The sequence below is a fragment of the Nilaparvata lugens genome, chromosome 2 (genome assembly GCF_014356525.2).
Source record: "Nilaparvata lugens isolate BPH chromosome 2, ASM1435652v1, whole genome shotgun sequence".
NCBI lineage: Eukaryota > Metazoa > Arthropoda > Insecta > Hemiptera > Delphacidae > Nilaparvata > Nilaparvata lugens.
Genome location: NC_052505.1, coordinates 14,437,195 through 14,464,076, shown reverse-complemented (window position 1 = coordinate 14,464,076; position 26,882 = coordinate 14,437,195). Strand labels below are relative to the sequence as shown.

General features: G+C 32.9%; 1 protein-coding gene across 1 annotated transcript in view; it reads left to right on the top strand.

Annotated features, from left to right (window-relative positions):
• Positions 1–1,596: 1,596 nt before the first annotated feature.
• Positions 1,597–26,882, top strand: part of LOC111045403 — a 53,301-nt gene continuing 28,015 nt past the window's right edge. The window contains exon 1 of the mRNA XM_039420638.1: positions 1,597–1,648. The gene's annotated coding sequence lies outside the window, so the exon portion shown is untranslated. The remainder of the gene's footprint in view (positions 1,649–26,882) is intronic.

Here is a 26,882-nt window from a genome sequence, read left to right as displayed (position 1 = left end):
TAAAGATAGAAGAATAGCGATGTCAATTCTCTGTATTAATTAATTATATTTCTACACTGTCGAAAACATAATTGACATCGTTGTGGACCTAGAAAAGGATAGTACCACCGGCTTTGTCGAATGATAGACAAGGATAGCAAAACCAAAGTTGATCAAATACTGTTATTATAACGTGGACCTCACTATAGTATAGTTGGATGAAATAAAGTTATAAAGTCAGCTCCTGATTAAAATTGGTGTTGCTGTCTACTGTTCTTGTCTGTCATTAGACCGGAATCAGTTCACTTTTATAGAAGGCAGTTGCAAGTTACAAAGCAAGAGAATCTGGATATCACTATAGTATAGTTGGATGACAACGTTGTTGTTGTGCCATCCTTCTCCAATATTGGAAGTACTCTATTCGATCAACTGATGAATTGTCTGTTTTCATTTCGAGCAATTCTAATTTCGTTGCATCTAAGTACCACTCGTTAAGATGTAGCATCAATAATATCACGGCCTACTGTATTTCACTGTAGTTTATCGAGAAGTCTATACAGTCAACTACAATCCAAGAGGCATCTGTGCAACCTTGCCCTGATGTTTTTAGATTGAAGTCAAACATTTGAATCTTCCGCTCTTTTCAACAGCTGTGAGAGATGATAATAATTATTTTAATAATTTTAAAATATATGTGTTAAATCGAGATGAAATCATAGAGTAATAAAAACTATGGATATTAAATAAAAAACGATTCTGATAAGTTGTAAATGAAATAAATGAATCTATATAAATCGGAGCTTTTCTCAGAACATCATCACATCTGGACAGAACATAGTGGGTTGACCAATTCTACGTCGTGAAAGTTTACCGTTTTGAAGCTTTTCCAAAAGCTTTCATGTAATTAAATGATAAAAGGAGGAGGGATATTTTAACCCATTTCAATAATGTACATGCATCAAATTCAACCATCTCAAGCTTAAAGCTACCTTTTCCACGCTATAGTGAGGTCCACGTTATAATGGCAGTGGATAAAGATAGAAGAATAGCGATGTCAATTCTCTGTATTAATTAATTATATTTCTACACTGTCGAAAACATAATTGACATCGTTGTGGACCTAGAAAAGGATAGTACCACCGGCTTTGTCGAATGATAGACAAGGATAGCAAAACCAAAGTTGATCAAATACTGTTATTATAACGTGGACCTCACTATAGTATAGTTGGATGAAATAAAGTTATAAAGTCAGCTCCTGATTAAAATTGGTGTTGCTGTCTACTGTTCTTGTCTGTCATTAGACCGGAATCAGTTCACTTTTATAGAAGGCAGTTGCAAGTTACAAAGCAAGAGAATCTGGATATCACTATAGTATAGTTGGATGACAACGTTGTTGTTGTGCCATCCTTCTCCAATATTGGAAGTACTCTATTCGATCAACTGATGAATTGTCTGTTTTCATTTCGAGCAATTCTAATTTCGTTGCATCTAAGTACCACTCGTTAAGATGTAGCATCAATAATATCACGGCCTACTGTATTTCACTGTAGTTTATCGAGAAGTCTATACAGTCAACTACAATCCAAGAGGCATCGGCGACATACAGCGTGTTTATTTACCAATAAGAAAATGGAGTGATAGTGTCACACGACAGCAGTTCAATCAAAATGTAAGTTACAATATTTATGTTTTATTCACTGATTTTATACCCAGAAATGTATTTTAAGTCAATTTCTTACATATTTATGTATGTATTTCAATTGTTAAAGTGTTTTCAACTCATATTTCATTCATAATATTGGAAAATTGACAATGAAAATTCTTCGACCATAACGACACTTACCGAAATTGTTTTAACGTAAAAATAATTTTGAACAAACGAGTAAAATTTATTAAAATTTTTCTTCTATTATGTTCTTCTCTGTATTTATTTTGGCGTTACTCGTATCTTTGAAACTACGTTTTCATTGTGCGGTTTATGCTTCAAGCTGTCACTTGAATATTTTGAATCTTCAATATTATTCCATAAAAAAATAGGTTCAAGTTAGCCTATAATCTGTTGGATTTTATTAATCCTAACATAATGAAAGTTGATTTACAATGTCCAAATAATTAGAGTAAAAATACAAAAAGTATATGTTCTGATAAAAATAAAGAATATCAACTACAGCAAATTCATAAATAAATCAAATTTAAGTAAATGCTTAGAAACCTGCCTTTTTTATTCCAGAAATTGAATTGATATATTAATTAAAGTTTTAAGCTTGATAAACATTATCAATTTACTCAATTTTTAATTTAAAAATCCAAATTTTATTTTTAATTCCGAAATCTTTTTTAATAATTTTTCATCTAACAATTTCAATAAGCTAAATTTGATGAAATCTAGTGAATTTTAATTACTATTATGATTATATTTAGCCATTTTCTATGTAGGCCTAAGTATATCATGCTGAACTATTTCATCTTTTTGAAGAAAAATTTTAATATTTTACAATGCACACTGCATTTGAGTTCTAGTAAAATTTGATTCTACAATATGAATAAAAAGGTCATTCTTTATTGGTCCTCTTATGCTTAACAGTACTTATGCGTGAATTTCGAAGTACGCTTTGTATACTAATAAATTAGTCAACGTCAACTAGCAAGACTTAGTTTTTAAATTACATTATTCTTGCTCTCGTTTTCAAATGCTAGAACCAATTGGTAAATGTATGTTATTCGTTTAATGCGTAAATAATCAATTTACAAGTTGAAACTCACGTACTTCATTCTTCTCTTTATTTCGGTTCTGCTCTGAGTTACTTCTGTTCTGCTCTGAGTAATTGAATGGTTTGATTTTAACTAAGTAGTAGATTTAGATGTGGACTGAGTATTATGTGTAGGTAGCCTAGGATATTCAGCGCATGTGAAATATCAGTTTGCTGTGAGATTCTATGTTGTGATAAATTTGAGAACATAATTCTTCTCCAATGTCTGCATTCCCCAAGGAATTACTTATTAGTGACATACCATTATTTTATAGGATCTCTGAATAAAAATGTAGCCTACTTGCAAACAACTCAATTTTATCCAAATATGTTGCTTGTCATTTAACAGCAGTAATCTACATTTCTTGCAATATTCAATGGCCTGGGCTTTGGTCAAGAAATTGGAAATATTCTGTTGCCAAATAGAATAACCTACTAATTATAATTATGTGCTTCGTTGTAGAATTTCTTATTTGGGTCGTTGATTTATAATATTTGTGATAAATAATTACACAGGCAGTTTGTTATGTATGAATATTCAACTATTACCAATATTGTTCATTAGGAGAAGTTCGATCAGAGAATGCAGCCCTCTAATAATTCAATTATTCACTGTAGTAAGAATTAATTTGTCCTTAAGGATCAGACAGAAATTTTTCCCCGTTGTATATGAAGAAGAAATTATAGAAGTGTAGGAGAATAGCAGCAACATATATTGGTAACTCATCTAGATTATGTTTTGAGATATTCTACCATTAAAGAAAAGTTATCTCTTGTAGCGTTGTAGTGCTCTCCCACTTATGGTGATAATGTGAATGACTGAGCTTGTGAGGCCTATCTTCCAAAATTAGTCTTATCAATTGCTTCATTCTCCCATTATCAGGCAATTCAGTCATTTTATGTTATCGTTTCTCGTTTTCGAGTTGATAAGACTTGTCATGGCCTTCTTCAAGTAGTGTATTTCATATTATTGATAGCCAATTATGACAGTAAGTTATGTACTACTATGCAGAGAGTGATATATTTTGAGCTCTGATAAAATGTATGTAGACGAAATCCTCACTAACCACAAGTGTTTATTTTGTGCGAAAACGTGTGTATGATAGAGCTATTGAAAAAACTATTGATATTTTTCACGAGTCTTGTATTCAAGTGGAAAGTGTCGTCGAGACAATTTTTATCAATTAATAAGAAAACTTGAGTATCTTTCTAGTAAAAGATGAAATTCTTTGAAGTGAAATGAAAATTTGTCCGTTTATGCTGTATTGAATAGGATGTCATGTTACTAGTGCTATAATTTGCAAACTGAACTTGGTCAGTGTTGAGAAATCGAATTGTGACGTCTAAAATAACAATTTTTTTGAAGACACTGACATAAACTGTTGGTTGTGATTGTTACTCTATGAACTGTTAATATTGACTATTGAGTGGTGACCTACATTTCCTGCTAAATCTGCATTGTTTCATGGTTACTTGGATTAGTAGCTGTATCAAATGTCTCAATTAAATTAGTTTTTGTCAGTAAAGAAAATTGAAGTTTGTTTTCCATCGATGGCGTAATCAGTTTTTTTATTGAGTTATAACTGAATCAAGCATGCAAATATGAATGTCTAAATGTCAAAGAAAATTGAAGTTTTCCATCGATGGCGTAATCAGTTTTTTTTTATTGAGTTATAACTGAATCAAGCTTGCAAATATGAATGTCTAAATGTCTTTGTCTAATGTCTATGTCTAAATTCTTCATATATATCATATTATAAGGTACAGCTGTTGAAATAGAAAAGTATGTCAGGTATGTCCCACGGGGGGGGGTTTGGAAGCAGAACACGTCCTTGAAATTCTTAAATGGGGAGGAGGTCAGAACCAAATTTGAGAGGAGGGGTCAAAAAACGTTCAGCAGTGTTTAAAATGATTACTGACGCCACTTTTTTGGGTAGCCAATTTATGGGGTCGGGGAATTTAGGGGTGGGTGGGGGTTGCGCTTCCATGGGGCTTCAGGGGTGGAAACACACAATGTATATTGTGTGTACTAAGAAGTCCTAAGAAAGGACATTACAGAACTAGTGGAGTTCATCTAAATTTCTATTTGTTTCATGTTTGGACTTTGGATTATTGATTTTTCTTCAAATTATGGTTTATACAAAAATATATCGACAAATTACTCTATATTCCAAATTCTATTGAGCGAAGCATTATTTTTATGGTGTTCAACATATTATATAATCTATTATACTTTGAACTCTCATAAAATCATTTACCGGTATTTCAAATTGAAAAAAATATTAGTATTAATAACTTTATAGAATTTCAAAAAATGAAATGCCGGTATCGTATTGGTGAAAACTTCATCCTACTTATTCAACAATAACCAAAAAAATAGCAATGAGTTTTGAATATTGTTATATTAGTTTTATTGAATGTTATTTTTTTATCATATTTTAAATAGTGAAAATTCACCATTAACACCGTTTTTCATTTCGATCAGCTTCCAGTATAAGTATGTTATGAAGTTAACGTGTTGTTGTGCCTTGAGTATGTTGGGAATTGTTGGTGGAATTTTAGAAAGGCTTTCGCGTTAATGGGTTGGGACAGCCCTCGCTAAATTGTTCGCTGGTTGACAAATTGAAGCGACATATAATGATATTATGGCTCTTAGCGCCATTCTCGACCCACGTCCCATTTTCGAGACAAGCAGCAAAATCGTTATTTCGATCAAATACGGTCAACATTTGAAAAGATCTCGTTGAACCCTTTAGCTTTCAGTTGAAGTTTGGTAGTGACTAATTAGGCCTCCTGGTTTGTCTATATGTAAAAATAAATTTGTGACTCAATAATTTTTTACCTACAAACTGTAGTTACGCGTTTAAAGTTTATGTGGAGTTTGTTTTCCTACTTGATGAGCTGTTAGGTGATGAATATTCAGAACGTTCCATGTAATGCATATTCATTTGAAACATTATTATTGTAGACCAGTACCGTCTTTAAATGTTCAATATTGTCTGTTCTCTTGTGGATTAAAATTGAACTGAAACCCCGTCCGCGGTATCTAACATCTTTATTGATCGACAATATTAATTTCAGTTTTAAATTTCTCGGATCATTAAAATGCACAATTGAACTCGTTCGGATTGAGCTTGTACATGACACAGTGCACGGTGTTTCTTTAGCAGAATATTATTTGATCGCAATAGCATTCAACATTCGTTTGATTTATCGTCATCCTGAATAGACTTGTCGTTACGGGAAGTTTTTATTGTTTAGAGCTACAGCTAGAGTGATAGGCCTAAGTGGGATGTGGTTTATAAGACGCTATCTGGGCCCTGTAGTGTTGTCGCATAATATTATCAATCTTGGTTGCTGATCTTGTGGTTTGGTGTGAAATTTCACCCATATGCATCTTTGCCTTATGATCCATTAATACACAACATTCCGATATCCTTATTACCTGTTCTGTCGTCTGGTCCCAACTATTTTTTCCACTGTGAATTTAATTTTCTTATGTAATCTTGCCAAGGAATGCGATTGGTGACATTGAAGAGAATAGATCTCTTAATTATAAATTGCTGTTTCAGTCTACTTTTTCAGAGTTTGTCACACTTATTCAAGTTCTATTAATGTAGGTATTAGCAGTCCTTACATATTAATTATGTAGTTGAATAACTAAATTAAAATTGAGCCAATATCTGCAAGTTTGTTTGAGATCTCTGTTCGTTTAAATGCATATTTGAATCACCCAAACATATAACTGTAATTGATTAATTACAAGTTGTAAAAATCAAGGTAAATTTTTAATCGTTGTTTAGAGACTTGAATTCATTTTCCATTAAAGCTGTTGGTGAAGTGGAAGAGAGGGGGCTCTTATATTGCCTCAATATCGCCACATCACTTTTAATGCAGCACATTTTGAAGTGCAAAATGAAAACGCATTTATTTATCTATCTATATTTAATATTTATTCATAATTACTCTTCTAAAGTAAAATTTGGCTACTTTGAAAAGCAAAAAAATTTCCTGATATCATTTCCCAACCAACTTGAAAATATGTTCTCAGTATTTTGTAATAAGAATTGGATCACCAAAGTAATGCTAGTGAATTGTAGCCTATTATTAATCAGTTGTAACAGTTTCTTCTGGATAGGTGAATCTAGCCGATTCTCAGCTATTTTCTGATACACCTCAATTTTAACTGAAAACAATAAATACATTATATCATCATATTTCATTTTTCAAAAGCACTAGCGAGATGATTATTATTATTATGCTAACAATCTTTATTACAGATTCAATTGTTTTAAGCCACTGCAATCTTCTAGAATGCTGAATCTTGAATCTCTTATAATGTAAACTTCATTCATTCCTTCATTCTTTAATGCACAAATTTTAGGAATTCGGTTTTGATTGATTAAGATGCCCTTGAAAAATACGTTCCTTAAGGAGCAGAATCGTGCTTTGAAGAAGTAGTAGACAGTGGAAGTTGTTTTTCATCCCAAATTCCAATTTTTAAGTACTGAAGCTAATTTGGAGATTTATTCAATTCAATCAATCATTTAACATAACACCATTTCTAGAAAAGTATCACAGGCTTAAGCCCAAAACGGTTCCAATTCTAATTCATACGACACATGGTGATCATCGTTAAAGATTGTCTTATCGCTTAGTAATTCCACCTTGGTTTTTTCACGAAAATAAAAATTCGTTGTCTTATTTTCATCAAAGATTCCATGAAGTAATTTAAGCAATGATATGGTGACCGTGAATTGAAAAGCAGACCAGCAATATTGATGAGCTGTAATTGGTTGTAGGTGAACACATGAAAAGACATTGAACCATTTATTCAATTTATTTCATCTTTGGCAATATTATTATAAACTTTATTTTTCAAATCCGTCCTAGAACAAATAATAACACTTGAAACGATAACATTTCCTGAAAGGACATTGAATCATTTATACAATTTATTTCATCTTTGGCAATATTATTATAAACTTTATTATTCAAACTAGAACATTATATAATAACACTTGAAAAGAGAACATTTTATTCAATAAAAAAATCATGTATGTATACAAATACAAGGGTATAATATAGATCACTTTTTGCTATTAGAAAAAACGACTAGCAGTCAGATATTTTACAATAAATGAATTAATCACTCACTTTGACAACGAGATCTTTCGGCAGGTTCGCCATCTTCTTGGTTGTGACAACAAAGTGAGTGATTAATTCATTTATTGTAAAATATCTGACTGCTAGTCGTTTTTTCTAATAGAAAAAAGTGATTTAATAATAAGCAGTTCGTGATGGAAAACAACATTGAAGTATAATATAGTTCATATTGTATTCCTAAATCAATATGCCATCTTTATTCGGTTTATTTTTATCTAAAACACTGTACATTTTCGTACCTTAGCTAAGCTTTTATTCTTTGTATAGATTTTAACTTCTCTAGATGATCAAATAATTATTTATCCTAGAAAGAATCAATCTTAGTCTACTGAAGTGACTAGAAAAATTTGTGTCGCCTCCCTATTGTTACATTTTATTACAAGATAATCACTGTTCATAACCATTCTTTGAAAACTCAGTATCAACTCTTCTGAAGATTCTCGAATAGTTCAGCGGCCTAGTTTTGTAGTTGATAAAAGTCTGTACATACCGGTGAAAAGTCGATAAAAGAGTAGATCGTAATTGGAAGTCAATTCTTGAGTTAGGTACAATATTTTATGGGGAAAATACGTACCGTATGTAACTATGAGACTAGACGAGTAGAATGTTGAAATGTAGCTTTATAAATATTTCTTGTTAAGTTTTTAAATTCGCCGCTTGAGCTTTAGAGGCTTAGATAAGCCAAGGCCCATCGATTTGAACGTGTGGGAATACTGGGCTAGTGTGCTACCTGGGTTCAGTTGCCAGCATTGCCAACTCGTGCATTCTTCATTAGCTATCTGCTGCCGCTCCGCACGCAAACGGCTATCGGCCACCGAACTGGCGAATTTGACAATATTATTCACAGCTTTCAACTAATTCAAACTTCTGCTCGTTGGCTACAGTTTTTTAATTCAAAATATCTCGTTTATTGCATGCAGTGTCCGTCGAAGTTTCAAGGACAAATCTGCGAATTGTTGATATAATCGTTGAAAAATTTAATCCATGCTGCTTTTACAATGTTTATGTTGATTATATCTCTGCTGTCTGTTCTCAATATTGAGCATGCTGATTACATAAATAAATGTTCTCTCAGTTGCTAGATTGTTAGGCCTACTAATCTTAGAGCCGTGAAGGGAGTATAGGTTTGAACCAAATTTAAACAACTACAGTCACATTTATTATAATAATGATACATTAAGTCCAGTTAAGATCTAATTCATGCTTTTAACCCATGAGTCTCCTGAAGTTTCAATTCAAAATCAATCACACGGTTTTGATGTATTTTACACGACGTGCAATTATTTCAAGTAAAAAAGCAATTTTGTTCACTCACTGACTGGAGTACTTTCAGACGGCAAGCGTTTAGTTTCAACTGTGTTTCAACAGACTTTTGAAAATAAACGATTCCCGTTCGAAATTCAGCAAGTAGACAAAATTGCTTATTTACTTGAAATAATAGACTACAAGTCGTGTAAAATACATCAAAACTGTGTTTCAATACATCACAGCTCGAAATGGGTCCAGAAACCATCAAAATTAATCAAAAAAATAAGTTACAATTCACTTCTGAATTCCCATTTGATTTGATCTACTTCGTTAATTATTATTATTATTAGCGTATGGCTTTGAATGGTGGGGAGACCCAAGTGTAGTTCCACCTCGCCGTATATAGTCCAAAGTTCCCTAATGGGAAACCGGACACTAAGGTTATAGTGAGTACAATACTTTAAATTCGCACTTTTCACTTCGGAATAAAGTTCATTTTGATGTTAAAAAGACATATACAAATAACTAACTTCGTTAATTTATTGCTACGAATAAACTAAATTTATCTATCTGCGTTTATCATCAACAAATATCTTTCACTCTTCCTATCACCACGAATTTCATTCAATTCTTTTTCATCTGATGACTGCTCCAGGTTGGAGTGTTGCTAGTCTCCTAATTTTCTCTCTTGAACAGATGACAGTCATAGTTGAGTGATTCTTGCAGTGTTTTAGAATGCCCGATTTCTCCCATCAAGGATATGAAACACTGTAAACATCTTGTTAGCACCAGCTAGAGAAAACTCTGTTTTGATGGATCATTTTTCCGTTTTATTTCATTCTTCAGCACAATCCACTCTTGGTAGCTCTGTAAATGAAATACTGTATGACTTGATATCAATTACGTCTGTAATTTTATTGTAATATTGACTGCACGACGTGTAAAATACATCAAAACCGTGTGTTAATACACATTTAGCAGTAGCTAAAGAAAACTCTGTTTTGATCAATCATTTTCGTTTTATTTCATTCTTCAGCCCAGTCCTCTCTAGGTAGCTTTGTAAATAAAATACTGTATAACTTGATATCAATTACGTCTGTAATTTTATTGTAATATTGACTGCACGACGTGTAAAATACATCAAAACCGTGTGTTAATACACATTTAGAAGTAGCTACAGAAAACTCTGTTTTGATCAATCATTTTCGTTTTATTTCATTCTTCAGCCCAGTCCTCTCTAGGTAGCTTTGTAAATAAAATACTGTATAACTTGATATCAATTACGTCTGTAATTTTATTGTAATATTGACTGCACGACGTGTAAAATACATCAAAACCGTGTGTTAATACACATTTAGCAGTAGCTACAGAAAACTCTGTTTTGATCAATCATTTTCGTTTTATTTCATTCTTCAGCCCAGTCCTCTCTAGGTAGCTTTGTAAATAAAATACTGTATGACTTGATTTAAATTACGTCTGCAATTCCTCGTAACTGAAAAATTGAGCAGTAAATATAAATATATCCCTCTACGTACAGGTAGTCAATTAAATTATTATGAGTGAGAAATTGAATGAAGTGTTCTCTTGTGTTCAAATATCAGAATATTTTCTGTTGCTTGGATAACAAATTCAAAGCTAAACTGACCTGTAATGTAACATTCATCATATATTGAGTGGACATTATTGTCCTAACTTCGCCACGTCAACAAATATAAAAATCATTCTATTCTATTGATTCACTAAAATCACAAAATGTTGTTCTAAAATGTTTAATGTTGTCATTCATCAACTTTTGATTCACTATTATCACATCTCACTTGGACACAACAGGGCAACTTTATCCATAACAATACTAGACCAATGAAATGATCATTTTGGTTTTAGTTTATTTATTGGAGAACGAAACCGATAGTTATGTTCGTCAGGTAACTTCTATCTAAGGCCATTAACATATTATCACCACTCGAACAGCTATTCCGCATTAAGACAGCCAATTAATATTAATGATAGCCATATGCTTGACGTTCACATTCTTGCCACTTTGTTTGCATAATGGTAGGTTTCGTTTCAATCGAATATAAAAGGCGTTCATCAAATATTTACACTCTCACTAGGGTTAAGTTAACTTGGATATTCAATTATTTTAATTTCAATATCAGCAATCAAATAAATAATATGTGACTAGTGGCTGCATGGCTTTTAAAAAACAGGTACCGGTTTCAATTCCCGATCTGGGCACAATTTTTTAGACAGTTTCAATCGGGGAATTTCCTCCTGCTATTTAGTTCTTCTTTCAATATTTGCAGTAGCAATTATATCTAAAGCTACAGGAGTTTGAAAAAATAGGTACCGGGTTCGATTCCCGGTCTGGACACAGTTTTTTGGACAGTTTCACTCGACTAATTTCCTTCTGCTATTTAGTTCTTCTGTCAATTTTTGCAGTAGCAATATCTAAGGCTACAGGAGTTTGAAAAAATAGGTACCGGGTTCGATTCCCGGTCTGGGCACAGTTTTTTTGGACCATTTCACTCAACGAATTTCCTTCTGCAATTTAGTTCTTTTGTCAATTTTTGTAGTAGCAATATCTGAGGCTACAGGAGTTTGAAAAAATAAGCACCGGGTTTGATTCCCGGTCTGGGCACAGTTTTTTTGACAGTTTCACTCGACTAATTTCCTTCTACTATTTAGTTCTTCTGTCAATATTTGCAGTAGCAGAAGTCCTTAGTTATAGTTTTGCTTACATTGTAAATTTTAATTATGATAATATTCCAGCAGTTGATCAACTGCAATTTGTAATAAATCTTCCATTTTTAGAAATATTATAACGCCATATTATGGTTGGCATTTGAACTAGCAATTCTTACTAAACTGTGAATTACAATTTGATCATTTCATAGAGTTTGTGATGAGTTAAATCTTCTAGATGCTTTACCTTATCTTATGCCTGGATTCACGATTCCAGTAGATATTCTATAGTGAGGTCCACGTTATAATGACAGTGTTTTATTAGCAATGGTATTGCTATCCTTGTCTATCATTCAACAAAGCACATAGTGCTATCTCTTTCTTGCTTTGCTCTGTTGACAGATCGTCTTTTAACTATGTAGAATTAATAATTAATCAACAAAATATTTCATCTTAATCACTAAAATTCATTATGAAATTTTTGAAAATTATAATTTCTTGCTTAATAAAATATAATTTGATTAAGTTTGTAGCGTGAATGTTGATGTTGTGGAACTTTTCCATAATTGAATAGACTTAAATCGTTGTCAAAAATCCACTTTAATTAAATAAAAATTAACACGCGAAAGCATGCTCCTGTAAAATATTGATTTTTATTTAATTAAAGTAGATTTTTGACAACGTTTTAAGTCTATTCAATTATAATTTGATTATTTTAAATGAGAATGACCAGTTAATATTAAATCAATAAACCTGTATCAGCTACCGTCTATAGAAGGCATTGACAAGACAGAGGATCGGTAACTTTGTTCTGCTATCGTCATCAATTCTTCAAAGTTCTGAATTGAAATTTGCATAACGCAGTATAAAATTATTGTAGTGTTTGTTGATTGCGAAGCTGATGAAATTAAAATTGGTTCAAAACTTTTTCAACCGAACATCTCTGATATTTTCAGCTCTCAAGTTATCCTCCATTTTTTCGGCTTGCTGATTTTCTGTTGATTATATCAGTCGATTGCTTAATAGTTTATAGTTTCATGCCTCTTTTATCCTTCAATTATATCGTAATTAGTAGAAAACGAATGAACTTCCTATCATTGTACGCACATGAAACTGAGGTGATAACTTTTACACATTATTATTTACAGATTACAGATTATAACTCACAATTACTCTGGAAAACTGAACCGAACAAGAAATTTAAATAATATTTTCAAATTCTATGTTCCAATTAGTTTGAAGTTTAATATTGTTACTGATGGAATGCCAAGACAATAAGCATTACAATTTTTTTATTATTACAGTCATGATTCAGTTTTATTATACAGTCATGATTCAGTTTTATTATACAGTCATGATCTTTACTTTCTACAGTATCATTATTATTGTACTCAATCATCTGAAAGTGCCAGCCATGATAAGATGAAAATGTGTTCAATTTTCAAAATGTAATGCAATTTGATCTATTTAAATTTATCTTACTGGAATCGGATGAGAAATTTAATCTTTCAAACCAACTCAGATAGCTTCAACATTTATTAATTTTAAATTATTATGGGTTTTCTCCAACAATACATTCAGTGTATCTCTATAAAGGTAATTTCACACCGCCGTAGCGTAGCTTGAAAGACATAGCCGACGTATCTCCTAATGTTAATCAATCTACCGGCCTAGCGTAGCCGTTTTAAAATGGATAGATTTATTAACATTAGGAGATGGATATGTTGGTTAATTCTTTCAAAATACGTCTTTTCCGAAAATCTTGACATTATGCTACTTACTATATGGCGGTGTAAAATGACTTACAAAGAGCAGCAGTCGCATATCATGGCTAGAAATCATCTCATTTTCGAAAATTAATCTAGTCACATGGCCCTCCAAGCGAACGGTTATCAAAAAAAAGTTATAAAACGCTTCTCCCTTCGGAGACGCCCTATTCCCTCAAATTACAGCTTCAAAGCATTAGCACGGAATACGATAGAATACTATTATGCTGTAGTAGTTTTCTCTGGCATTATTTATAAAAAAGTCATACAAGTTACTTTACTCTACAAGCTATTGTACATACTACAAAAATGTCTATCATATAATCATTATTATTAAACGAAAATCCAAATTAAATGCTGTAATTCACCCCGAAGACTTCTGCTACGGTACTGCAAATATTGACAGCAGGGTAAACAGCTAGATGGAAATATAATCTTTAAATTCTGTATTGTTTTATTGTATTTTTTGACCTATATTCCTTGCTTTTAAATTGCTAATAACAGCAGATTTATTTTAAGATTTTCTAATTCTGAGCAATTTGTAGATTCCATAGATTACGCAAGACAGTTTGCTGACATGAGCTATTTTACAGTTGAGAACTGAACATTTTCAGCGACAAACAAGTTTTCGGTAATAAGCAGTTATAGTTCTCGATTATTTTCTGCTTGGGATAACCTAAATTCGTCCTTTTGTTGGAATCATTCTACTACAGTGATGTCCACGTTATAATGACACTAACTGATAAGCATTAGTGTTGCTATCTGTGTCTATCAATCGACAAAGCAGATAGCGCTATCCTTTTCTAGTTCCGCAACGTTGTCAGATCGTTTTTCAACAATGTACAAAGATAATTTATCAACAAAATATTAAATCTCATTCATTAAAATTTATTATTCAATCATAATATTTTCTTGAGGAGTAAAATATTGATTATTTTAAACAGGAATGAACAGATAATATAAAGATGCGTACAGATTTACGTGCCGCGAACATGAGCAATTCAATTTTCATCAGCTGATTATATCTGTATTATTTGTACATAAACGGTAAGATACAGATATAAAACGCTTGGCATCAGCTGATTAAAAGTGAATTGCTCGTGTTCGCGGCGCGTAAATCTGTACGCACCTTAACATCAGATATATCGGTTTTAGCTATCCTCTATCCACTGGCAAGGCAGAGGATCGGCAAAGCCGTTCTCCTATCTTTCTCCAATGCCATTATAACGTGGACCTCACAATAGATTAGTTTTTATTGTTTGAATTGAATTATTCTACAAGTCATTGCGTAGACTTGTTTATGTTTTTAACGTGAATTAATTGGATGGGATTTTTCAATTCAATTTATTCACAATACAAGAAAAATACAATGTGAAAAACAATTACAATAACAGTTATAGTAAATATAATAAAACATACAAAATCGCTAAAATATTTAAGTAGTTTCCATTTCTCAAATTCCACATGATAGAATGTACCAATCTTCGGATGAAAATGTTTGGTAAATTAGTCCTCACCGGACCTCTGCCCCGTTATAATATTTTGTAAAATGCAGAAAACTGTATCGAAACCGTTAATTCGGTTTGCTGGTTGATTGCATTTTAGTGGTTGAAAATCCAGTTTTGTTGCGGTTTCAATTATTGATGCAATTGTGACGCTGATTGAAGCGGACGACGGAAGTAGATAGCAGAAGGCATGGCTTGTTTTCGTCGTGGCATACCGTCTACGACTGTAGTGAGGCTCACGTTATAATGGCAGTGGTGAGTGGAGAAAGATAGGCAAACAGCGTTGCCGATTCTCTGCGTTACCACTGCCTTCTATCATAGAGTAAAGATGCTGTTTAAGATGTTATTTGTCCAGATTATCTATCTCTGCTTCTATCGAGATTCAAGATTCAAGATTCCTTTATTGCAGAAAACATTTGTACAAATGCGTAGCATCGTCATAAATCAAACATGATAAATACAAAGTATTTACATTCAAAGAGGTTAGCTGATCCCGGTATATCAGATATAATATCAACTGTTCATTCTTATTTGAAACTATCAGGTAACCCGTGCTCCGGAAGGGTCTGATTAAAAACCTGACAAACTGAAAACTTGAAGAATTTAAAGTAGGCTTTATAACCATCCTCGGTGAATTGAGAATCTATCTGCAAAATTCAAAGTTGATCAGTCCAGTAGTTTAGACATTATGATGCGTCATTCGTGAGTTTCCTATCCCATACGTGTATAAGCCAATTCAATCATGACAAACTAAAAACTTGAATTGAACCATAGAGAAACAATAGCGTAAGTTTTGAAATAATCAGGTTTTACCTTAATCAGGTTTTCAATGAAAATTAAACTACTGAAATCTTGAAGAGTTTAGTTTAGAACAGGCAAACAGGATAACCATCTTCGGTGAATTGAGATATCTATATACAAAATTTCAAGTTAATCAGTCCTGTAGTTCAGACGTTACAATGCGTTATTCGTGAATTTCCTATCCCGTACATAATCTTTCTTTTATTATTTTACAGTAAATTATATTCTATTCATTAAGAAAATATATTTTTCAATGATTAAATGATACATTTTCATAATTGAGATTGAATATTTTTTTATCATATGGTATTTCTTAATTGTTGAAAATGATGTGGCAACATTGCAGAGGTAGAAAAGGATAACGCTATCTGCTTTGTCCAATGATAGACAAGGATGGCAACACCAATGCTAATCAAATACTGCCATCATAACGTGGAGCTCACTATGAGATATTAGAGTAGGATAACGCTATCTGCTTTGTCAAATGATAGACAAGGATGGCAACACCAATGTTAATCAAACTCTGCAATCATAACGTGGACCTCTCTTTGAGCTATTAGAGTAGGATAGCGCTATCTGTTTTGTCGAATGATAGACAAGGATAGGACCAGGAATGTTAATCAAACACTGCCATCATAACGAGTAGGATAGCGCTATCTGCTTTGTCGAATGATAGACAAGGATGGCAACACCAATGTTAATCAAACACTGCCATTACAACGTGGACCTCACTGTAGTATACTAGTGACACTACTCGCATAACTAACTGTACCTGTATTAGTGCTGGGCCAGAGCACAGTCAATTAACATTATTCGTGGCAGCCTGGCCCGAAACAATGACATTGTCGAACGGTGCATAATCGTCAACCCATTATCTATTTTACCCAACCGCTGTGTCCTGTGTTCTCACTCTGTTAACACCGGTTTCTTCAATTTTTATCCAGTAGGCCTATATATCATTGCAATGCTGCAGTCACTGCCTCATTCACTTGAGGTTTTCAATTTTTTTTGAAAACATAGTTCAACTGTTTTTGATTTTTTTTGAAAACATAGTTCAACTGTTGTTGATTTTTTTTGAAAATATAGTTCAACTGTTGTTGGATTTTATTTGTCTCTGGTCCCACTAAATGCTCACCAATTATTTAACCTTGGACAGGACCCACTAGCCTACAGATTATCAATAATGTTATACTTACAATCATACATTAATTCAACATTTTAATATTTCAAAACATTTTCGAGTTGAAATTGTCCTGGGAATATATTCCATTTGATGGAATCCATTAGTGGTTTAGATAATTTGTATCTAATCTAGATTACCATCGCCATTTACGTAATGAACGTTTACCTGTAGAGTGTTCAGAGAAATCGTCCAGTCTCTCTCTCCACAGTTGTTGACGAAAAACCTTTTTCTTAAAGCTCTTTTAGCAACGCTTCATGGTATTATTCGGCATTATTTCCGGTCCAATTTTTGGCCCTCTTCTCATTGAACTTCTTTATTGTGAATAATCCTTCGGCCGTATTGATCCTGTACAGATTTGGGAATCTGAACTGCTATAGTGAGGAACACGTTATAATGGCTATATTTGATAAACATTGGTGTTGCTATCCTTGTCTATCACTCGACAAAGCAGGTAGCGCTATCCTTTTCTAGCTCTGGAACGTTGCCAGATCGTTTTTAACAATGTTGAAATTTCATTAATAAAATATTGAATCTCATTTATGATTTAATCATTGAGAAATATATTATTTTCTTGACGAATAAAATATAACTGATTATTGACCGAGCGAAGTGTGGTCTAAGATTCAAGTCGACGGTTTGGCATTTCTCTTAATGTTTGAATGTTTATATGTTGCGCATTTACGGCGAAACGCGGTAATAGATTTTCATGAAATTTGACAGGTATGTTCCTTTTTAAATTGCGCGTCGACGTATAGGCTATACAAGGTTTTTGGAAATTTTGCATTTCAAGGATAATATAAAAGGAAAAAGGAGCCTCTTTCATACGCCAATATTAGAGTAAAAATCAGACTATAGAAATTATTCATCATAAATCAGCTGTTTAGTGGACTACAAGTTCAAAAACATCGAACATTTTGAAAATGTATCTTTCCATCAACGTTGTAGACAGTTGCTGCCAGACCTGATAACATCGCTCACACTCACATTCCGGGACGACACGTCACGGTACGATAGGACAGAAAGCTGTATGTTTATTTAGGATTTTTCTAGACATTTTAAATTGATAAATTATTTATTAATTTTTGAGAAAAAATAACAACAGGTCAATGTTACTTACTGAGAGCGAGGTCTACTGTTCACAGAACCACTAGTTTCAAACAAGAATGAACAGTTAATATTACATCTGATATGCCGGTATCAGCTGTCCTAACAAAGAAAGAAGGCAGTAGCAAGGCAGAGAATCGGTAATGCTGTTCTATCTTTCTCCCCTGCCATTATAACGTGGACCTCACTATACACACTAAATACTATCCATATTACAGCACCAAAAATCTAGTCGACTCTCCACCGACTCGGTTCAACCCTTCTCTTTTTTTTTAAAATAGGACTTGAAAGCATTTTTAACCATTGGCTTGAATGAATTTCATTTGACTTCAAACCAGTGATGACATCATTCTAGTTTGATCTTAAGTTTATAATTTACTCTAGTTTTTATCTTCCGAATTTAAAGACATTGTATTCAGTATCTTATACGTGTTACACCAATGTGGAAGTTATAAAAACCAAAAGTGTAGTCTCAGTTCCAGTTCGACTAAGTGGTCATAGCTACTCTATTTTGAATAAAGTCGTCTATAATACATTTTTTAAATTGGCTAATAATACATTTGCAGCTGAAAAGGTTTTCCTATAACTACCAGTTAGTTGACAGATTATGTTGCAATAAATCTTATGTTCTCATAAATCATAATAACATTAGTAAAACAAATCAAATACGCTAACTTCAACTGAATTGTTGAACTTTCAAAATTATTTATCCACACAAATGTTAGTATTCAGTTCCACACGCACATCTTTATAATGCAATTCTCATTACAATTATTTTTGAGAGTGATTTTAACCTTATAAAAATGGTTTGATTCAAGACAGTTTAGTACTCTACGATTCCTTGCAAGTAGAATCTTGACATGCGAATGGTAAAAACTAGAAATCTCTTGGTTTTACTTTTGGTAACTAGACAGAAAACCTCAGATGTGTAGCTCCAGTTTTCAAGGGTAATTCCGTCACAAAAGGACTTGAATCCTAAGTCGTTTTCTGGAAAATATCTTTGTTGAGATGATACCCTTATATTCTGTTAAGAAACCGTCAATAGGATTATACCAGATTATATTTCTCGCAACAGCGTTTGTTTCCATGGCAACAGCTTCGAAGCTCTTAGCTCTTTCTGTCGAAGAGTCCTTCCTGGTTCTATTTCTCTTTTATCTCTCACTGGTTTCCTCATGGAATGATCTTTGTATTCGAATTTATTCCATGTTATTGTAATACCTCTCCAACTTCACAAAAACGTTGAGATGTTACCAATCCGCTTTATTTCTCCTCTACCCTGGTATCATGTCGATATATTTATTTTCAAGATTTCTAATGCATGATTTCACCAAGCTCGATTAAGACATTTGAACATTGTCAAGCCGGGTACGATTTACAAGTGTTCATTGGAATTATCGATAGTAACTATCACCATTAAAATCATAATAAATTTTCCAGTGCACTTGTAAACAGTACCTGATTTGACCATGTTCAAATGTCTTGACCGAGTTTGGTGAAAACGGGTTCTATTTGACTTCAAGTTATCTGAAGTATTATTTATGAGTAATAAGAATCAGTTTTCCATTGCATTAAATGTTATGAAAATGAAAAAAATCTTTATTAGGCGGAGTTAGGACTTTTACGTTCTCTCTACCACTCAACCTCGAGGATTCAAGTAACTTGCTATTGAAGCGTTACTTAATTATGAAACAGGGACGATTCAAATTTGAAAGAGAAATCTTTTGAACTTATGTTCTCATGATTATCCTCTCATTTATGAAATGCCTGAAATACAATATTCATCGTTACGAGTTGTTATCTTGCAAATTATAGCGTTTATATCAGATTATGAAATTTTGAAAATATTGAAATTTTGTTATTAGTAGAGAATAAAATTTACATATTCTGAAAAATTACACTGCAGTTTGATTAAAATTGAAATATCGTATATCTTGCTTCATGAAATTTGGAAGCCGTGCCCCTAAGCCGCCTGGCCAGACCACATTAAGCGTTTTTTCAGGTGCCCAGCCAATAAGAGACCTTCCTGCCCTGCCGACTCTTGAAACACCGTCTGAAAACACCTGAAAAAACGCTTAATATTTTCTGGCCCTTACTCTTAAAACAAAGAGGTGTGGGTTAAATATTAATAGTTTGGAGGAAGTATTGGAAGTTTTCTGTGAATAAATTCAAAATTAGAAAAAATCAATCATTACTAATTATTTTTGGATTATTACCAATTCAAAATTAGTAATATGATGGTTGTATGTGATAACCTTTTCTATCCTATTCCAGATTGCAACAAGCCATCTTTTCACTTTTGAACACTGTGAGCAAGAATTCATTCACAAAATGTCAACACACCGTTCACTTAGTTCAGTGCAGTCCAAGAATAGTCTAAATTAGTCTACACTTTGATCTTATCTCTGAACTACAGTCACACTACCTCTTGGTACCCGTACCGTTATTTCTCACTTTCAGATTTTGTATTCTAAAGGAAAGCATTCAAAATGAATGTGTTCAGGTTTTATTTAAACAGTAAAGGAAAGGTTTTCGAATGCTTGAAACTTCAGCTCGAGTTGAAGACCGAACGGAAGTAAATAAATTATTAACAAAATTAGAATAATATCCATATTTTTAAAATCATTAAAGATCTATTTCTAAAATTGTAAATTGTGAGCAGAAAATCACCATTTTGAGGATTTATTCATTTATTTATTCATTTCATTCCACAATTACAATATCAAATTGATGATTGGGAGAGAATAAACAGGATACAATGTAGCTGGATAGTCCATTGCAGACTTGCAGATATTCAGCTTGCAGAATTTGATTGATATAAATAATGACTACTTACTATATGAATTCGATCAATCATGTTTTTTGAGAAAATCGCATAATCCTGATCGCTATGAGCGAATCCAGAAGAAGTCATTCTAAACAATATATTCACAATTCTTGATGATTAAAACGACTGTATTTTTAATATTTTGGATAACAATGATTTAGAATTTTTGTCATGTTTCTCTTTCAAATTGTTGAATTCGATTCAATAAGGACATTAGAAGAAAAATCTATTTGAATCAAGTAGAAAAGGAAATACAGTGTGGTAGAAAGGTTTTTGGAAAGAATCTGAGAGCTAGCTCCCAATAGAAATTATTTTCATTTCCATTCTCTGGAGATCAACAACAAATAAAAATGTCGACGTTTTCTGATTTCGCCAATACTGGTTTTTATTTCCCCAATCCAGGATTGTTCGTAATATATGATGGTTCTTTTTTCAGATTTCTATAAAGAGAAATTTCATTATTTTATTGAATTTACTATTTCCGGTTTCCGAGCTCGGGATTTGGCTAAGTTTTAGACTTTAAACAGCTGGAGTAAGAAAATTGGCTTTCCGAAACGGGGAGTAGTCGTAGTCATTGTCAAAGTCATGTTTGAATTAAATTTCAAAATAAAATGAAGAAAAAGTAGTGTAAAGTTTCAGCTGTTTTGAATTATTCAGAAATGTTTAATTTCATCAAGGAAAAACGTTTCCAATTACTGAAATGAGAAAATAAAAACTGCGACTACGCCCCGTTTTGGAAAGCTAATTTTCTGACTCCAGCTGTTTAAAGTCTAGAACTTAACTAAATCCCGAGCTCGGAAACCGGCCCTTAGATAATATCTTATCAAATCCCCCTAGTAAATCAAATCCCCCTAGGTGGATCATTTAAAGCCCGATTAAAAGAACTCCTTCCTCTAGAATTCCTACAAAATAAGAAATATTTGAAATTAAATTTGATGAAAAGCGTGTACTTAAGAGGCGGTTTCAATTCACGTCTATTAGTTGACTATAATTTTTTTAGTTGCATACCGTTTATACCGAGAGAAAATTATAGTGTGGTGCTCTCTCCAATAGGGGTCACTCTCTCACTCTGCCTCTCTCTCTAACTTTTTCTTTATTTCTCTCCCACTCACTTTTATCAAAGTTGTGTACTGAATGAATTATGAATGCTTCCTAGTCGCGCTCTCATTGTTGAAGTGGTCGGTGATGACGGACTCTCATCGACTATTCACACCAAGTAGAAATAAAATCGATATAACCCCTAGTAATGATTTCAATATTAAGGGCTTAACTTGGGCGGTCAAGTGCTGGTCACGTTGCAAATTTGATACACGCTGTGATACAAGACTAAATAGCGTATCATGGAAATTCCATTCTCAATTTCAATTTCAATTTATTTTCCTTAAATTACAACAAGAACAAACAACTAGCAAAATTAGTACAAAAAAAAAAAATGTCCGTACAAGATGCTAATTCAGAATTTGGTGTAAAGGGGTGGGATTGAAGCTCTTCCAACTATGGTTACCCATGTACTAGGAAGGCTTTCAATCCTTGAGAGGGAAAATAAAGGATTAGGAAAAAAGGTGAGGTGGGATGATAGGATAGTTAATTTAATAAAGAAAAATAAATAAAAAGGTCCACACTAGATTGGTAAGTGAGCACACAAAAACACTAAGTTCCTCTTTTACTTTGTTTAATTTACAGGTAGAAAAAATAGTTCGTTTTAATCCAAATACTAATATCATGTTTTATTTTTTTAGTCAATTTCGCGCAGCAGATATATTCTTCAGGAATTTTATTTATCAATTTGGTGCTTAAATATATAAGTTGTCTTCTGATGGTTTCAATGTTTGTATTGTACATAAGATACTTATTTGAGGAGGGTCTCAGATTGTACAGGTTATTGATTGTGTTATTAGTGCAAGGAAAATTAGCTTTATGTTTGATTATATATTTCGCTACATTTATTACGTACAACTGCCTAACTGTTAACACATTAAACTCTTTGAAAGTCAAGTCGGTTGGGTAAAGTCTGGGTTTATTTTAAATTGTTTTGATTATTGATTTTTGAATTATGAAAAGCTCTTCTAAGTGAGAATTATAACAGCCCCCCCATACGGATATACCATACTGAATTATGGACTGGACCAGTGCAAAGTAAACCATTTTTAGATGTTTTGAGTTCAGAATTTTTTTTGCTTCGTAGAATTTATAGGATAGATATCTCATTCTTCTGCAAATAAATTTTATGTGTATGTCCCACTTCAAATTTTCATCTATTTGGACACCTAGATATTTGGTACTTTTGACTCTTTTTATAGTAGGGCAGGTGCAGTTATTGTTGCAGTTTGAGTGGAGTTTCAGATTTAAATTCTCATCAGGTTTACCAGTTGTATTGAATGCGAAGGTGATGTAATTGGTTTTCTATTACAGTACTGTATTACGTAATGAAATCCTAAAACTTGTGCTATTATTTTTCAGTCATACATTTTCGTTCATTAATAGTTGTAGATTATTCTATCATGAACTTGTGAATCCAATTTCTAGATAGAAATAAATGCTTGATGATTTGAATCCTTTCAAAGGATTACACCAAATTCATTCAACCAGAAAATATAGAATTGTTCTATCAATAAGCTCTGGAAAAAGCCATCTCAATCATTTAAAAATTACAATCAAACTTCATAAGAAATTTACTATCTATAAGAGATTAATTGATTGTAACTTGCACGTTAAGGTACCTATTGCTGTGTGGACAATTCGTAATCAAACGATTCCAAAAAGTTGAGTTTTAAACATTGTACTTCAGAGTGCCCCAAAAACAGGGAAATGTGGAAAGAAATTTTCAGTCAGTACAGAATTAGTTGAATAAAATTCCGACAAGAATTTTCAATTCTCAGTTGAAACCCAATTTGTGTGAGTTTGGATTTAAGATTTTGTTAAAGGGATGGATAATGCTCATAAGCATGAAACTGTATCTTTTCCTAAACCCTAATCCGGTCATATAAAACAGAATTAGAATTTTGTGGACAGGAGGAGCACGATTTTGGAAAGTATGAAGTGGCTTTTTCTCGACTCTTCCTCAAATCTTTTGAGTAACAGGAGGCCTGAACCATGAAGAAAAATAAGCATTATGCTGGCCACTAACGACAGGACATGTATGATGAACATGTGTGCACACACATGTCGCCATACATTGATGTGTCATCACAGTAAAAGACTTCAAACAACATTTTTGGAGGTTTAGGTCTTTGTATCTTCGATTTTTTGTTGTTTTTTCTTCACTAAACTGTTTGAGGTTGATTTTTTCTGATTTATAATTTGTAATTTTCCAGTGGTTTATTTATTGATATTGGTTGTTATTTTTATGTTAGAAGCTGCTGTCAAACAGCTGTTTTTTTGTTCGACGCCACTCGCTGATGACAAAAAATACGTGTATGCATGATGAACAAGTGTGCACTTGATTTGAACAATAATATTTGTTCATAAGATCATTTTCTATAAACAAGTGTGCACACACATGTCCATTATGCATGTCCTGTCGTTAGTGGCCAGCCTAAGCTATACCAGAGATTAATGTTAATATAACACTGTATTAGTGTATATTTATTCAATCGTTCAGAATTACACAACTTACAGAAAAGTACCACAGGTTCACGCCCAAAACGGTTCCAATTATAATTTTTACAACAGTCCAAATGTAGCTATAGTAAGGTCCACATTATAATGACAGTATTTGATCAACTTTGGCTCTGCTATCCTTGTCTATCATTCGACAAAGCCGGGGGTACTATCCTTTTCTTGGTCCACAACGATGCCAATTATGTCTTTGACAGTGTAGAAATATAATTAATTAATGCAGAGAATCGGCATCGCCATTCTTCTATCTCTATCCATTGTCATTATAACGTGGACCTCACTATAGGTTATGTGTCACTTCAACATTCTTCAAGTACACACTCTATTTACAATTCAAAACACACAAAAATCATTTCTAAATTGAAAAAATACTTCTCAGTTAAATTTAATCAATTTTACAAATATTCAGAAAACTCCAAACTTTGAAAAAACTATAAAATCGTATATATACTGTAATATACTATATATGAAGTATTCTTTTCTCTATTGCTATACTTATGCTATCTTTTCTTCATGGCTGTACTTATGCTATCTTTTCTCGATGCCTGAACTTAGTTGGGACTGGAAGAGCTAGCGATAGATGGATGTAGTCAGTTGTGCCGTCTATTGTAGGCAGTTTCGATTTTCAGCGGTCAGGTGTATATTTGGCATAATTGCACGTCGCTGTCAGGTAAGGAAGGGGAGTTGACTGTTGACTGCACAGATTGAAAATCTCAGCTCAGCCTGCAAATAATTGTTGAAAAACAAGAGAGTACCGCCCGCCCGTCCTTTCAAAATAACTGCTAGTGGTTTTGATGGGATTGGGGTGGGGGCAAAGCAGGGGGCAGAAAATAGCAATCAGCGAAAGTTTGGTGAAATGAAAAGGGGGAGTACACAGTAGACTTATCAACAACCTGCCTGCATTGATTTTCCTGTCAGTCATGTACACTTTTCATATACAATTTTGAAGTTGGCTAGTGGGCTGGATAGAATACTAGTTTTCGTTTTCAGTACTATTCATAAAACATGAGAACACTACTAAACACTCTACATATGGAAATTACTGAGATATTAAAATTATTCAAATGCTAATGAATTAATTATTATTATTATTATTTAACGAAAATCCAAATTAAATGCTGTAATTCACCCCGAAGACTTCTGCTACTGCAAATATTGACAACAGGGTAAACAGCTAGATAGAAATTCGATGAGCGCTACTATTCAAAAATTATTTGTCAGCCCAACAATTTTATTTAATTTGCGTCATGGCTGTACTATAATGCAATGTTTGTATTATAAAGAATTATAAAGCCATAATTTAAAAAAAAATGAATCAAATAAAATTTCAACACATATTTTGTAGACCTGAGCTATCTAGTCTAGAGAGTATATCGACTTTGCTATTGCTGAACAATTTACTGAACAAATACTTATAAACAAAAAAATTTGGATTCAGAAAGATTTAAAACCAAATTAAATATCAAAATTACTCTCACTAAACTCTTGAAATTATAAAATATTGACTAATTTGAAACATTTTGATCTGAAAATTTAAAACAAACTTCTTCACTAGAAGCACAGCGTTGTGCTATTTATCGTTTGTAAATAATGGAATAGATACTACAATTAGATCATCAATGGAATAATCTGAAATCCAACCCTTGTTGGTCACTCACCAATCTCACTAATATACCTACATAGCTACTTAAACTAGTAGTTCTGTGAACAGTAGAACTCGCGCAGTTATAAACCGCAGCCTCCTCTTATATTGTCCATCAGAGTAAATCCTTTCTGTATGTCGTGTCGGCGAGATATCGGTGTGAAAACGGCTAATGGCTGTTCGAGTTGGTGTTTTAAAAATGCTAACATCAAAAGCTAATCTCCTTCAAGACATACTGGCAACAGGACAGTCCGAGTTCAAAGCAGTGAAAGTTCGAGAGACAATAGTATGTTATTTTAGTTATCAATTGCATGCGTTATTGCACGCAATCAATAGTTCATTTTAATAGTGCATAAAAATTGCATTCAATGAGGTATGCAATTAATAGTCTACACAGCTGCTGATTTTTTACCAAGTTACATTGAGATATTGAATCGCATGCGTCATGGCATGCAATTTATAATCCACTCGACAGCTGATTTATGATGAATAATTCTATAGTCTGATTTTTACTCTAATATTGGCGTATGAAGGAGGCTCCTTTTTCCTTTTATATTATCCTTGAAATGCAAAATTTCCAAAAACCTTGTATATACGTCGACGCACAATTA